The following is a 14,462-nucleotide window of genomic DNA, read 5'->3' on the forward strand; positions in this document are numbered from 1 at the left end:
AACAAAATTTTCTTATTAAAAAACATTTTTTTAACTTTATTTTGAGAGAGAGAGCAGGGGAGGGGCAGAGAGAGAGGGAGAGAGAAAATCCCAGGCACTCTGCACTGTCAGCGCAGAGCCCAATGTGGGACTCAACCCATGAACTGCGAGATCATCACTTGAGCAGAGATCAAGAGTTGGATGCATAACCGACTGAGCCACCTGGGTGCCCTAAAACAAAAAATTTTTAACGTGGAACCAGAACTCTGAGGGCAGCTCAGCCATGGTAGGTCAGTTAGTAAATGCTGAATTCCAAGTGACGGGAGTTGGAATGGGGCTGCTTATGTTCACTTGAGCAGCCAATTTACAGTCCCACAAAGGGTAGGGTGGGACAGAGAGGACTGAGGCTGGTTTATCTTCTGTAACTAGAAGACTTAACAGGTCAAAGGACTCCAGGCCACTCAAACCCTACCTTGACATCGTTGTTTACTGATCCACAGGCCCAAGGAGGATTCCCTGCATGTGGATTTGGAGACGGATTCCCCCACCCAGAGATTTCTGGAACTAAAGGGGAGATTGGCTATCTTTCCTAGAACTGGCAATCACAATGTGCCCGTCTGCCTTGGCAAAGAAGGACCACGTTGGTCTGCTCGTCCATGGCCTCCATAGCCCTCATTGTCCCGCCCTCCAGTCATTTGTACAAGTTGTCATCCAAGGGGGTATTTGAAGATGAAAATGTGCAGGACCATACTGCTGAAGTGTTACCTTTGTTCCCCCCTCCAGCATTTCCTATTATCCTTGGCTCAGCACAGCACAGCCAGACCAGTCTTGTTCTTTGCTTTAAGGATGTATTAGGAGAAAACAGAGAGAAAGGAGCTGCTTCGGGCATGTGAGTTGTAAAGGCCTGGCGCCTGAGAGAAAACAAAATAACTCCAGGTGGACCTTGTCTGAGTGCCTGATGGGCCCTGAGTTTCCCTGAGCTACGGTAAAGCACAGGTGCTGGAACACCTGCTCACACCCCAGCATTAGCAGAGAGCACTGGACCCAGAGGAAGCCCCGGACGAGGGATAGACACACAGTAAAGGCACGTGTGTCTCTATTCAAAATGACCAAAATATGGAAACAGCTCAAGTGTTCGAATGGATAAAAAGAACACAGTACAATTATATCCACACGATGGAATATTATTCGGCCACAAAAAAGGAATGAAATCCTGGCACAGGCTACCACATGCATGAGCCTTGGAAACATTATGCTGAGTGAAAGAAGCCAAAGACCAACTATTCCATGATTCCATCTGTACGAAATATCCAGAATAGGCAAATCCACAGGGACAGAAAGATCAGTGGTTTCCTGGGCCAGGGGAGAGGTAGGGTCAGGGAGTGACTGCCAGTAGGTACTGGTTTCCTTCTGCCCTGGTAAGAATGTTCTGGTTGCACAACAGCGTAACGGCACTGAATGCTACTGAACTATATATACTTTAAGATGATTAAAATAGTGACTTTTGTGTTATGCTTATTTTAACACACACACACACACACACACACACACACACACACACACACACACACAAACCCGTGTGTCTTTCCTGCCTGTGGCTATAAGGAACCCTCTCACCTGCTCATCCCCTCCCCCCAACACACGGGTTCCACAGATAATCTCCTGTACCTTCTCTGTTGGTCAGCCCTTCCTGTCACCTACCCCCCCACCCCCACGCCCCAGGTGCCATGCCCACAATGGGCCAGGCCCAGAGGCTTCCCACCGGAACCGGGGCTACGGGGTGTTCGGCTGTGAGGACTGACAGTCGTCATGTTCCTCAGAATGATTTTCTCACCTAAATCCTTCACTTCTGCCTCCTCACCCCAACCCCCTACTCAGACACTTAAGGACAGCTCTGGAGTAAGGGAAGCTTTGGACAGTCTCTTGGAGACCCCTGGGGGGGGGGTGGGGGGTTGGGTCCCAGGGGTCAAAGACAATGCCTTGTTGAAAATATTAGCTATTCCCATGGCTCCAAGGCCCAAGGCAGCCTCTAAGGGGGCCACGGCGGGGAGGGGGGGGGGCGGGAAGGTGGGGGGCAGCCCAACCTGCAAACAAGGGCTGTGTGAACCCCATCAGATCATGGGCCCGGCTCAGGGCGGTGTCACGGACACAGGCCCTCCAAAACCCTGAGCCTTCGTGTCCAGCTGGTGTGCCCACCCTGACTCGTGGTCGCGCCGGGTCACAAGCACCCCAGGATCACCTACTAAGCCCCCTCCCTAGTCCCAGACACCCCAAATCACGCGTTAGGAGCCTGAGGGGTGGCAAAGCCCCATGCTTGAGAGGTCACCCACCTCACAGACCTCAGCGGACGGCACACCCCCGAGGGGTCCCGACCCTTTGCCCCCGGGGGCCTATGGGTGACGAAAACTCTTCTGTACACCTGAAAGGGCCCCCGGAACTTTAGTGGGGAAGCTGGCCCGCTTCTGAGGCTCCTGCCCCATCTGGCGGGGTCCGCGCGAGCCCCTGCCGGCTTTACCTGGGTTCTGCCGGCATCTACGGTCCACCTGGAGAACTACGGCGCAGGGCACCGGAAGTTCCCGGGAGCGAGTCCAGCCGCGAGACGCTGCGGGCCGCTGGACGAGCGAGCGCACGAGGCCCGTGCCTGGGGTGAGGATGTGGTGCCCTCTAGAGGCCGCGGGGCCGTACGGCCGGGGACCGGGTGGGCGCTAGAGGGCCTCTGCGCGCGCTAAAGGCTGGCAGGTGCGGGACCTAGGCGGACTGAGAGGCGAGCGATTTGTTCAAGGTCATAGGGAGACACAGATCCGAGCCTTCTGGAGTTGGGCCTTTGGTATTCCGCTGCCGCTTGTTAAAGAAAACAAAAAACCCTCGCACACTCATGCCTGCCCGGAGCAATGAAGCTTAAGTGTCAGGGCACTTCATTTGCCAAGGGCGCTCTTCAGGGCCCCAGAAATGTATTCACATGGTCGGGTTTGTTTCTACGATTTGCAGAAGTGAACCATTTGAGCTGTAATTGGTTAAGATCGCTCTCTTCCCGCTCTCTCTGTCACACTTCCCCTCCGGTCCTGGAGAGGCCAAGGGCCTTTGGGGGCTGGCTAAGGGGAAGTTGAGTTGAGGATACATTTAATGTGCCTTTAATGAGAACTGTTTACATATGTAGTTATTACTGGCCATCCTGGGGTAGGAATGACTTCCGGGAATAATCCCACCGCCCACCTGGCATCATGACATCGAGCACTACAGCAGCTGGGGTGTGGGAGGAGGAGAAATGAGGTTTAAAATGTACAGAGCCGGAAGCTAGTCTGTGGGAAATTCTTCCAATCGCCAAATACCTAAACTTGTGAGCAGATCAAAACAGAAATTTTTCCTCCTAAGAATATCATCAATAATGCAGTGAATACAATTGCAAACCCCCTATAAAATGAAATTATTTTTCAAGTATGCCCATATGTAACCAATAGAAACAATTCTGGCATGGAAAAGTAAACTGTAACAGTTTTTCTTTTTTTCACATCATACCAAAAGGGAAAGCGATACATTTTGAATAGAGCTAACATATGGGTTCTTGGTTTAATAACCTACTCAATGAAAAGAAGTGAAGTAAACGAACACAGTGGGAAAAATATTTAACTTTCTTGCTGATTTGACCAAAACACTGACATTGACAAAGATAACAAATCTCAGACCTGTAAAAGACATTGAGGTCAAGTTGGCTGATGAGAATTGCTTGTAGGGGTTTGTCGGGCAGTTAACAAAACTTTATGTCAGTTTTCTGAATTAGGTGAGATTTGAAGTATTTCTCAGCCTTTAAAATGCTATGTTAGGTGCCTGGCTGTCTTGATCTCTGGGTCGTGAGTTTGAGCCCTGCATTGAGTGTAGAGATTAGTTTTTTAATGTTTATTTATTTATTTTTGAGAGAGAGGGTGAGAGAGAGTGAGCGAGCTTGAGCAGGGGAAGAGGGCAGAGGGAGAGAGAGAGAGAGAGGGAGAGAGAGAGAGAGAGAGAGAGAGAGAGAGAGAGAGAGAGAGAATCCCAAGCAGGTTCCATGCCACCATCTCAGAGCCCAACTCAGGGCTCAATCCCATCACCCTGGGATCATGACCTGAGCCGAAATCAAGAGCCAGACAATCAACCAACTAAACCACCCACACACCCCTTTATAGATTACTTAAAAAAAAAAAAAGTATGCTGCGGTGCCTGGGGGGCTCAGTTGGTTAAGTGTCCAACTTCAGCTCAGGTCATGATCTCGTGGTTCATGAGTTTGAGCCCCACATCAGGTTCTGTGCCTGGAGCCTGCTTTGGATTGTGTCTCCCTCTCTCTCTGCCCCTCCCTTGCTTGTGCTCTCTTTCTCTCTCTCTCAAAAATAAACATTTTTTTTTAAAGTATGCTATGTATTGTGTTTTCTTTCTGAATCTGCATAACATTCTTCTCCTACCTAATTCTGTATCCATAATGTTCTGTTCTTTTTTCTCTTTAAGGGATCCCCAAATCATAAAATAAAAAACCCCACAAAACCTGGATCTACTCTCCCACACAGGTGCACACGCACGCCCATGTGCACACACACAGACACACTCATATACACGAAAACCGAGAAGAACCACAGGCTCATTGAGTAAAAAGAGGCACAAGACCCCTTCCCTAGACACATTTGTGTGCTTCGGAGTCGCTCTTTTTATCGGTAAAAAGGTGCTGGTCATCAGACTTCTACTCCAGAAAATATATAGAATCATAAAATGACCATAGATTTGTTAAAAGCTAGATCCAGTGAGAATTATTTTCACTAAGTAAGCTCATTTTACTAACAAAGCTAATTTTCCTGGGGCACCTGGCTGGCTAAGTCGATGGAGTGTGTGACTCTTGATCTCGGCGTTGTGAGTTCGAGCCCCATGTTGGATGTAGAGATTACTTAAACATAAAATCTTTTTTTTTTTTTAAAGCTAATTTTCCTGTTGGTTTCCCCGATGCCTTCCAATCCTTTAATGTCACCCCCAAAGGAATTGCAGAGGACAGCTTTGGGCCATTATTTCACCATTCCCCTTAGACAGAAGGAGTGGTTTTTCTTCCTCGTTAGCCTGTTGGGTATTTTAAGATTGTCATCATCTGTTATGCAAAAGAGAAAAAAAGAAAAAAGAATCAAAGGAAAATCAAACTTATGTTTTGTCTTAATATTTCACGAGCCAAACTTCTTTCATTTTGTTCAACTGACATTTGTAGAAAGAGGTTCTTTTAAAGTCTGCTGCTCGGAGTTAAGCAGTCACAACCTGCAGAGAGGTGCCTCGTCCATCTGAATGTGCAATAATATCCTCGTTGGTCGGGAGCTTCTAGTCCCATGGTGGTTTTTTCCTGTCAGGCTGTACTAGAAGAAGAAACATAAGAGGCATAAGGGTATGCCAGATGGTGAAAAATAGGTTTACGGCACCAAAATAGTGTTGTTTTTTTATTAAAAACTAGGCTAGTATTGAATGCCAGAAGGTGTGAAACCCAGCTCTGAGTAAGAATCTCCACATTTAGCATTGATCTTGGCCCGTGTGAACCTCCCACCAGGGGAAGCAGAGTGGGCCCACCAGCCTGCCTGGGGACATTGTTGCAACAAGAGAGAGCAGGTGAGCTTGCTTCTTGGGAGGGTCAGCTTGGCTCCCCAACCCCCCTTCCTACGCTCATGCCCATTACCATCACACCGGAAGTTCTTTGCTAGATGCTCTCTGAGTCACCCACATCTCTTTCATATTGGATTCCAAAATCTAAGAACCCGTAAGGCTGGAACCTTGACCTCCAAGAAGTTTTAGGCTTCTGCAGCATCAGTAAAGGTAACAGCTGTCTCCAAAAGTGTTCCCAAAACCCTTAGCGGCCCATGTCCCTCAAACAGTCCAACTTAAGGGAAACCAACATCCCAGAGGATTAGGCTCCTCGCTTGGAAAGTCCTTATTTACCTCCATCACCATAGTCTGAGTTGGTTAGTGTTTGCTGCAAAACAGTCCACAACCAAGCTTAGTGCCTTACGACACCAACTCTAGATTTAGCTCTTGATTCTGTGGACTGGCAAGCTGGGCATAGCTCCACTGATGCACGTGGCTCACACCCGCATGTACAATATCCACTGCCAGGGTGGCTGGGGACAGTCTGGTCTGCGATGGCCTCAGCTGGTCAGATCGTCTTTCTCCCATACGGAGAGCAAGCAGAAACAGCAATGAAGCCCAAGGCTTCTTGAGAGGCCTGGACCAGGCACGATGTTTGGTATTCGGATTGGTCAGAGCAAGTCCCAAGACCAGACCAGGTTCCACTCTGATGGGAAGAGCCGCTCTGCATTGAAAAGGGAGGGTAATAATTGTGTCTCTCTGTTTTCTTTAAAAACTTTGTATCATGGAGCACCTGGCTGGCTCAGTTGGTAGAGCATGCAACTCTTCTTTTTTTCTTAAGTTCATTTATTTATTTTGAGGAAGAGAAAGAGAGTGGGGGGGGGGGGGTGAGGAGCAGAGAGAGAGGGAGAGAGAGAATCCCAAACAGGCTCTGCTGTTAGCTCGGAGCCCGGCCAGGGGCTCGAACTCATGATCCATGAGATCGTGACTTGAGCTGAAATTAAGCGTCGATGCTTAACCGACTGAGCCACCCAGGGACCCTGAGCGTGAAACTCTTAATCGCGGGGTTGTGAGTTTGAGCCCCACACGGGGTGTAGAGCTTACTTAAAAAAAAAAAAATTTTTTTTTTTTGTATTGTGGTAAAATATGCATAACATCAAAATTACTCTTCTATCCATCACTACCGTCCATTTCCAGAACTTATTAAAAATAGATTTTTGGGGCGCCTGCGTGGCGCAGTCGGTTAGGCGTCCGACTTCAGCCAGGTCATGATCTCGCGGTCCGTGAGTTTGAGCCCCGCGTCAGGCTCTGGGCTGATGGCTCAGAGCCTGGAGCCTGCTTCCGATTCTGTGTCTCCCTCTCTCTCTGCCCCTCCCCCGTTCATGCTCTGTCTCTCTCTGTCCCAAAAATAAATAAACGTTGAAAAAAAAATTAAAAAAAAATAGATTTTTAAAAAAAATGTTACCTTTTATTCATTTAGCACTTTTACAGTTAGTTCAGGACCATTTCTTTTCATTGCCTCAAAGAATCTTCTGTGTTCTGCCTGTTCATCCCTCCCTCTAACCCAACCCCTGACAACCACTGGTCTTTTTACTGTCTCCATAGTTTTGCCTTTCACTAGTGGCACGCATTCACGTTTCCTCATGTCTTTTTGTGGCTTGACAGCTCATTTCTTTTTAGTGCTGAATCATATTTTACTGTGTGGATGTGCCACTGTTTATCCACTCACCTACTGAAAACATTTTGGTGGCTTCCAAGTTTTGGCAATTATGAAGAAGCTGCTACAAACATCTGTGTTCAGGTTTCTGTGTAGACATAAGCTTTCAACTCCTTTGGGGAAATACCAAGGAACACGTTTGCTGAATTACATGGTAAGCCTATGTTTAGTGGGAGCTGTGCTGGGTTTTTTTTTTAACTTTTTTTTTTTTTTAAGTAGGCTCCATGCCCACTATGGGCTTGAACTCACAACCCTGAGATAAAGAGTTGCACGCTCTACCGACTGACCAGCTGGGTGCCCCTAGTGTTTTTTGTTTGTTTGTTTGTTTGTTTGTTTGTTTGTTTTTAAGTAATCTCTACACTTGGGGCGTCCAGTTGGCTGAGCATCAGGCTCTTGGTTTCGACTCAGGTCATGATCCCAGGGTGGTGGGATCCGGCTCTGCATTGGGCTCTGTGCTGAGAGTGGAGCCTGCTTGGGATTCTCTCTCTCTCCTTCTTCCCTCTTCCCCACTTGCACGCTGTCTTTCTCTCTCTCAAAAATACAATACAATACAACGTAATAAAATAAAATAAAATAAAATAAAATAAAATAAAATAAAATAAAATAAAAGTAATCTGTACACCCAACGTGGGGGGCTTGAACTCACAACCCCAAGATCAAGAATCACATACTCTACTGACTGAGCCAGCCAGGCACCTTGTTTTGAAGAAACTATCAAACTACTTTCCATACTGGCTGTACCATTTTGCATTCCCACCAGCAATGAATGAGAGTTCCTGTTCCTCCATTCTCAGCAGCATTAGGTGTTGTCAACTCCAGAATTTTTCATCATCCCAAACTGAAACTCTGTACAATGACTGCCCCTTCCCCCTTCCTCAGACCCTGGTACCCCTATTCTACTTTCTGTTTCTATGAGTTCAACTATTCTAGATACCTCATAGAGGTGGAATTGTGGCCATTTTTTTTTTGAATTGTGGCCATTTTCTAAAAAAAAATTTTTTTTTTAACCTTTATTTATTTTTGAGACAGAGAGAGACAGAGCATGAACGGGGGAAGGGCAGAGAGAGAGGGAGACACAGAATCGGAAACAGGCTCCAGGCTCTGAGCCATCAGCCCAGAGCCCAACGCGGGGCTCGAACCCACGGACTGCGAGATCATGACCCGGGCCGAAGTCGGACGCTTAACCAACTGAGCCACCCAGGCGCCCCTGTGGCCATTTTTGAAAACAATCTGTCACCTACTCTTAACAGGTAGATTTTATGGATCTCCAAATTCTTTTTTTTTTACAATTATTTATTTATTTTGAGAGAGAGAGAGTGCATGCACACACAGGAGAGAGGCAGAGAGAGAATCTAAGCAGGCTCCATACCATCAATGCAGAGCCTGACATGGGGCTTGTATCCACGAACCGTGAGAGCATGACCCGAGCTGAAACCAAGAGTTTGTCATTCAGCCAACTAAGCCACCCAGGCACCCTCCAAATTCTTCATCATCTACTTCTGTCCCACATTCTGGGTACAGCCATCCTTCCCAGTCACACGTACATAGAATCTCCAAGATGCCTGGTCTCCAAGGGTATGGTAGTGGAAGATCTTATTCTGCCTGAAGTTCAGGATTCAACTTGGACTGGGGAGTGGTGGTCAGTGCCACAGGCAACTTAGCACAGACCTGCTCAGGTCTCCTCTCTCTGTCCCTTTTGTGTCAGTTCCCTCACACACCAGGGAGGAGACATGATGCTTCTGACATGTCCCGGCTGGCTGGGTGGTGGGGGGGATCAAGAGCCCCTCTAGCTACCAAGACCAACTGTGCTCTTTCCGCACTCCTGTGCCTTCTCCCTGAGCTCAGCTAGCAGGAAGCAATGTGGCTGCCACTCAGCACCCTGGGCACAAAGGTATGGAGACCCTGGGGAGGGAACTAGTGATGTGACCCATCCTTTTCATTGACCTTCAAACCGCTTACAATAACAATGTGACCCCCCCCCCAGCCTAGGACAGGAGAGGTAGAAGAGACAGGGATGTGGAAAAAGGAGAGAGAGGAAAAGCAGAATGAGAGGTATGTGGGAAAGAATGAACCTTGCTCAAAGAAAGGTGTGGCCTTTGTCTTCAACTCCTGGGAGGTGATGTCTATATCACCTGTGGAATGTCTTGCCAGATAAGAGTGTCTTTGTTGGGAGCTTAGGTGGCTCAGTTGGTTAAGCATCTGACTCTTGATTTAGGCTCAGGTCATGATCTCGTGGTTCATGAGTTCAAGCCCTACATCGGGCTCTGTGTTGACAGCGCAGAGCCTGCTTGGGATTCTCTCTCTCTCTCTGTCAAAATAAGTAAATAAAGTTTTAAAAAATGAGTGTCTTTGTTTACAAGGGGGCCTGGGACCACACTAGATAGTGTAACAATGTGGTTTATGGTGGGGGCTTTGTGTCACAAGGTTATCAGCTCAGCCTTCACAGAGTGGGCAACGAACCATGTCTACATGACTGAACTCCAGTGGAAATAGGCCACCGAGGCTCAGGTGAGCTTCCCGGGTTGGCGATACTCTTACATACTGTCATACATAGCTACTGGGAAGAGTTAACGCTGTCCATGACGCCACCAGGAGATGACAACTGGAAGCTCTGTGTTTGGACCTGTCTGGACTCTGCCCCTTGTGTCTCTTCACTTAATTGATTTTAATCAGTATCCTCTCTCTGTAATAAACTGTAGTGGTGAGTATAACAACTTTCAGTGAGTTCTGTGAATCTCTCTAGCAAATAATTAAAACTGAGGGTGGTCTTGGGGACCCCTGAACTCTGCAGTTGGTGCGAGAAGGGAGAGTGGTCTTGTAGATTGTTGTCTAGTTTTACAAGGGGGTACACAGGGGTGCCTGGGTGGCTCAGTCGGTTAAACATCCAACTCTTGGTTTCAGCTAAGGTCATGATCTCAGGGTTTATGAGCTTAAGCCCTGCATTGGGCTCTGTGTTGACAGCGAGGAACCTCCTGCTCTCTGCCCCTCCCCTGCTCACACTCTCTATATCTCTCAAAATAAATAAATAAACTTAGGGGCCCCTGGGTGGCTCAATTGGTTAAGTGTCCGACTTCGGCTCAGGTCATGATCTCACAGTTTGTGAGTTTGAGCCCCACCTCGGGCTCTGTGCTGACAGCTCAGAGCTTGGAACCTGCTTTGGATTCTGTGTCTCCCTCTCTCTCTTCCCTGCCCCGACTTGTGCTCTGTTTCTGTCTCTGTCTCTCTCTCTCAAAAAAAAAAAAAAAAAAAAAAAAACACATAAAAAATTTCTTTTAAATAAATAAATACACTTAAAATAACAACAACAACAAAGAACCAAGAAGGTACACAGATGGAGAATGCTATCATGTTAACAGTAAATCCAAGAATAATGGTCATAGTGCCCTCAGTCAGATGGGGCACAGGGATGCTTCTGGAAGCCACCTAAGGAGAATCACAAGTTCAGTTCAAACTTATATTGGTTGGTGATGATTGTGCTGGAAAAAATGGCATTCGTGAAATGTCATTTGAGTGCTGAGTTGAAGAAGTATGTGACTACATTGGAGGTTGAGGACCATTCCTTTCTATTGCACACCAGCAGAGGACCTGTTAAGTTCAACGTACAGGATATAACTAGTCATAAGAAATTGGGTAGATTGAGAGATGGCTGTTATCTCCAAACAGAGTGTGCCATTATGATGTTTGATGTAACATTGAGTGTTACCTCCAAGGATGTGCCTAACTGGCATAGGGATTCGGTACAAGTATGTGAACACATTCCTGTCACATTGTGTGGCAACAAAGTGAGTATTAAGGACAGGAAATTTAAGGCAAAATCTATCACCTTCCATTGAAAGAAGCATTTTCAGGGGCGCCTGGGTGGTTCAGTTGGTTGAGCATCGGACTTTGGCTGAGGTCATGATCTCACGGTTTGTGAATTCGAGCCCCACGTGGGGCTTTGTGCTGACAGCTCAGAGCCTGGAGCCTGCTTCGGATTCTCTCTCTCCACTCCTTCCCTGCTCATGTTCTGTCTCTCTCTCTCTCTCTCTCTCAAAAATAAATAAACATTAAGAAAAGAAAGAAAGAAGTATGTTCAGTCTTAGACATTTCCGCTAAAAGTAACTACAAACTTTGAAGAGGTCTTCCCTTTGACTTGTTGGAAAACTAATTGGAGACCCTAACTTGGAGTTTGTCGCCATGCCTGCTCTTGCCCCACCAGAGGTTGTCATGGATGCAGTTTTGGGAGTGCAATATGAGGCTGGTGGAGTGGGGCCCCCACAGCATGCCCAGAGACACCATCTCCACGGGTATCAGGTACCTCTCTCCTTTTGTGGCTGGTGCACAGTTTCACGGTGTCCACGCCAACCGCGGGTCTGCTGCTAATGCGTGTGCCTTCCGCAAATTAGACCATTTTAAGTACCTAATAGGAAAAGATACATTGGCTTTCAAAATCCATTTGCATTACAATAAGAACTTTCAACATTTCATCTGTCCACTAAAGGAAGAGCTGCCAGAGCCTTTAAATATAATTTCAACTGTTGCACAAGTTTAAGTGGATGATAAAAGATGGCAGTTGTTTACCTGGGCTAATGAAATTTCTCCTTGATGGTGACTATCAAGCATTCGAAGTGTTCATCGATGAATTACGTGTGGCCGTTGCGAGCATTAAACCTCATATAAAAAGTTACGTGGAAGGAGCAACTGTGTGGCTCAGTTGGTTGAGCCGACGCTTGATTTCGGCTCAGGTCACGGTCTGAGGTTCATGGGACCGAGCCCCACATGCGGCTCTGCGCTGACAGAATGGAGTCTGCTTGGGATTCTCTCTCTCCCTCTCTCTCTACCCCTCCCTTGCTCACTCGCTCTCTCACTCTCAAAATAAACACATAAACTTAAAAAAAAAAGTTACATTGATGAAAACAAACTGTGGTAGATTGGTTAAAGGCCACCAATCCCTCCCATGCTGGTTTGCACTGTGCAATGTGTCCCCCCACGTCTTCTTCCCATCCAAGGGTGTGTCTTTTTCTCCACTTCCTTACCCGAGTCTGGGCTTGCCCTGTGACCTGCTTGGGCCAATAGAAAGGATGGAAGTGACTTGGGGCTCCCATGGTTAAGTCAGGAAGCTTAAGGGTTCTGCCTTGATTCTCTTGGAAGGTTCTGGTTGCTATATAACAATCCATCTAGCCTACTAGAACACGAGAAGCCATGGACGAGAGGAGACCTGAAGTGTCCTAGTCCATAGCCAGACATGCTAGTGAAACCATCTTGGACCTTCTAGCCTAGCTGAGCCTCCTTCTTGAATAATTCCAGTCAACACCCACAGAAGAAGTGCCCAGCCAACCAGCACAATCATGACAAAGCATAGAGTATTGCTGTTTTAGGCCAGTACACTTTGGGATGCCTTGTTATCTGGCAAAGGCTAAAACACAAGGTCAAGTTATCATTTAAAAAAAGTGAAAGGGGGAGCCTGGGTAGCTCGTTGGTTAAGCATCGGTTCAGGTCATGATCTCATGGTCTGTGAGTTCAAGCCCCGCATGGGGCTCTGTGCTGACAGCTCAGAGCCTGGGGCCTGCTTCAGATTCTGTGTCTCCCTCTCTCTCTGCCCCTCCCCTGCTGGTGCTCTGTCTCTCTCTCAAAAATAAACATTAAAAAAAATTTTTTTTTTAATGAAAGGATGGGGTGACGGGGAGGCTCAGTTGGTTAAGCATCCCACTCTCGATTTCAGCTCAGGTCATGATCTCCCGGTTCATGGGATCGAGTCCCAAGTTGGGCTCTGCACTGACAGCATGGAGCCTGCTTGGGATTCTCTCTCTTTCTGTGCCCCTCCCCTGCTTGAGCTGTCCCTCTCAAAATAAATAAACAAAACAAAACAAAACAGGATAAGAACAGGAGGGGAGTAATGAAACAAAATTGGCCATATCTTGATCATTGTTGAAGCTGAAAATTATCTACTCTTCTATTTTTGTGGGAACTCTTCCATAGTATAAAGGAGAAAATAAAGAAAGGGTTGTAAAGATTTCATTTAGGAAATTGTATTTACATAGTGGGTATTTCACCTTTTGTAATCCTTTATATTTCATTTTCTTTACATGATTGCATAATATAGAGAATGAAATAATTTTTTTTTTTTTTTACTCACCAAGCCCCATTTGGACTCTCCAAATACTCACCAGTTCACCCCTGAAAGTCACGGGGACATTATATAAATTTTCTGGGTGGCTCATGAGGTGAACAAGGATGAGGAGCCCGGTCTGACCCCACATCCATAAACCCTGCCAAAAGCAGCTGGCGCCCGCACCAGGGAGGGTTCCAACAGGGCAGGAGCCCTTCCCCCCTCCCCCACCCCCCGGCCGCGCTCTCAGGCGTGGGAGGAGACGATGAGGAAGTCCAGCCTCCTGGAAAGCCATCTTGGCCCTCCTTCCCTCCCTGCTGTCCGCTCTGTGGCTCCGTAGTGGCTGTGCCCAGGCCCGTCTGCCCGATGGCGCGCGCCCCGGCCTCCGGGTGGGGGTGAGAGTGCTGGGAGGGGCCGGAAAAGGCGGGTCAGCCTGAGTTACGAACCGCTCCAAACCATCCGGGGAGGGGCCAGAAGCTTCTCTTTCAATGATCGGGCAAAGGCTGTCCTTCGATCTCCTCCTCCTTCCTTGCGAGGGGACGGGTGGCAGGCGCACCGCGTTAGGTTCCCAGTCGCTCTGGGGCGCCCCGGCTTTGGGAAGCGGGGAACCTCTGCCCCTCCGAGTCACACTCTCTGGGAGCCCCGGCACCCCTAGGCTCCGATCCTCGACGGCTGTACACCCTCACGCAGCCCCAACGTGAAGGGCTGACGGGGGACCGCGCCGAGGGCCTGGGCCGGGACCTGCGCAGTCCCCAGCGGGGCACCGGGCGGCCGGGAAGGTGGGGGGGCGCGGCCCGGGCTCAGCGGTGAACGCCCCCCGAGGCAGTCTGGAACCCGACTTTCCATCGCCTCATCGATCCCGTCCCGCTTCCTAACGACGTTTGGAATGACTGATGCGAGCTCTCGGGCCTCGAAGCCACCCTCCCAGGAAGCCCTCTTTCCTTGCAAGGGCGCCCAGACCCCGCGGAGCGAGCGGGGACGGAGGCGGGAGCCTGGGGGGGAGGGGGCGGAGGAAGGAATCCGGGGGGGAGGAGGGAAGGAGGGAGAGAAATGAATTGCATTGGCCAGTCGCATCCGCAGCGGATGATGCTGACACCCTCC

The 14,462-nt window shown here is 48.4% G+C and overlaps 1 long non-coding RNA gene across 1 annotated transcript; it reads right to left on the minus strand.

The window, feature by feature from the left end:
• Positions 1-4,302: 4,302 nt before the first annotated feature.
• LOC109496494 lies at positions 4,303-12,769 on the minus strand. Its single transcript, XR_002152532.2, has 4 exons — positions 11,834-12,769; positions 11,571-11,672; positions 5,187-5,336; positions 4,303-5,080 (listed from the first exon to the last, which is right to left on the minus strand). It is a non-coding gene; the product is annotated as an uncharacterized LOC109496494 (long non-coding RNA).
• Positions 12,770-14,462: the final 1,693 nt, after the last annotated feature.

Source organism: Felis catus, chromosome X (genome assembly GCF_018350175.1).
Source record: "Felis catus isolate Fca126 chromosome X, F.catus_Fca126_mat1.0, whole genome shotgun sequence".
Taxonomy (NCBI): domain Eukaryota; kingdom Metazoa; phylum Chordata; class Mammalia; order Carnivora; family Felidae; genus Felis; species Felis catus.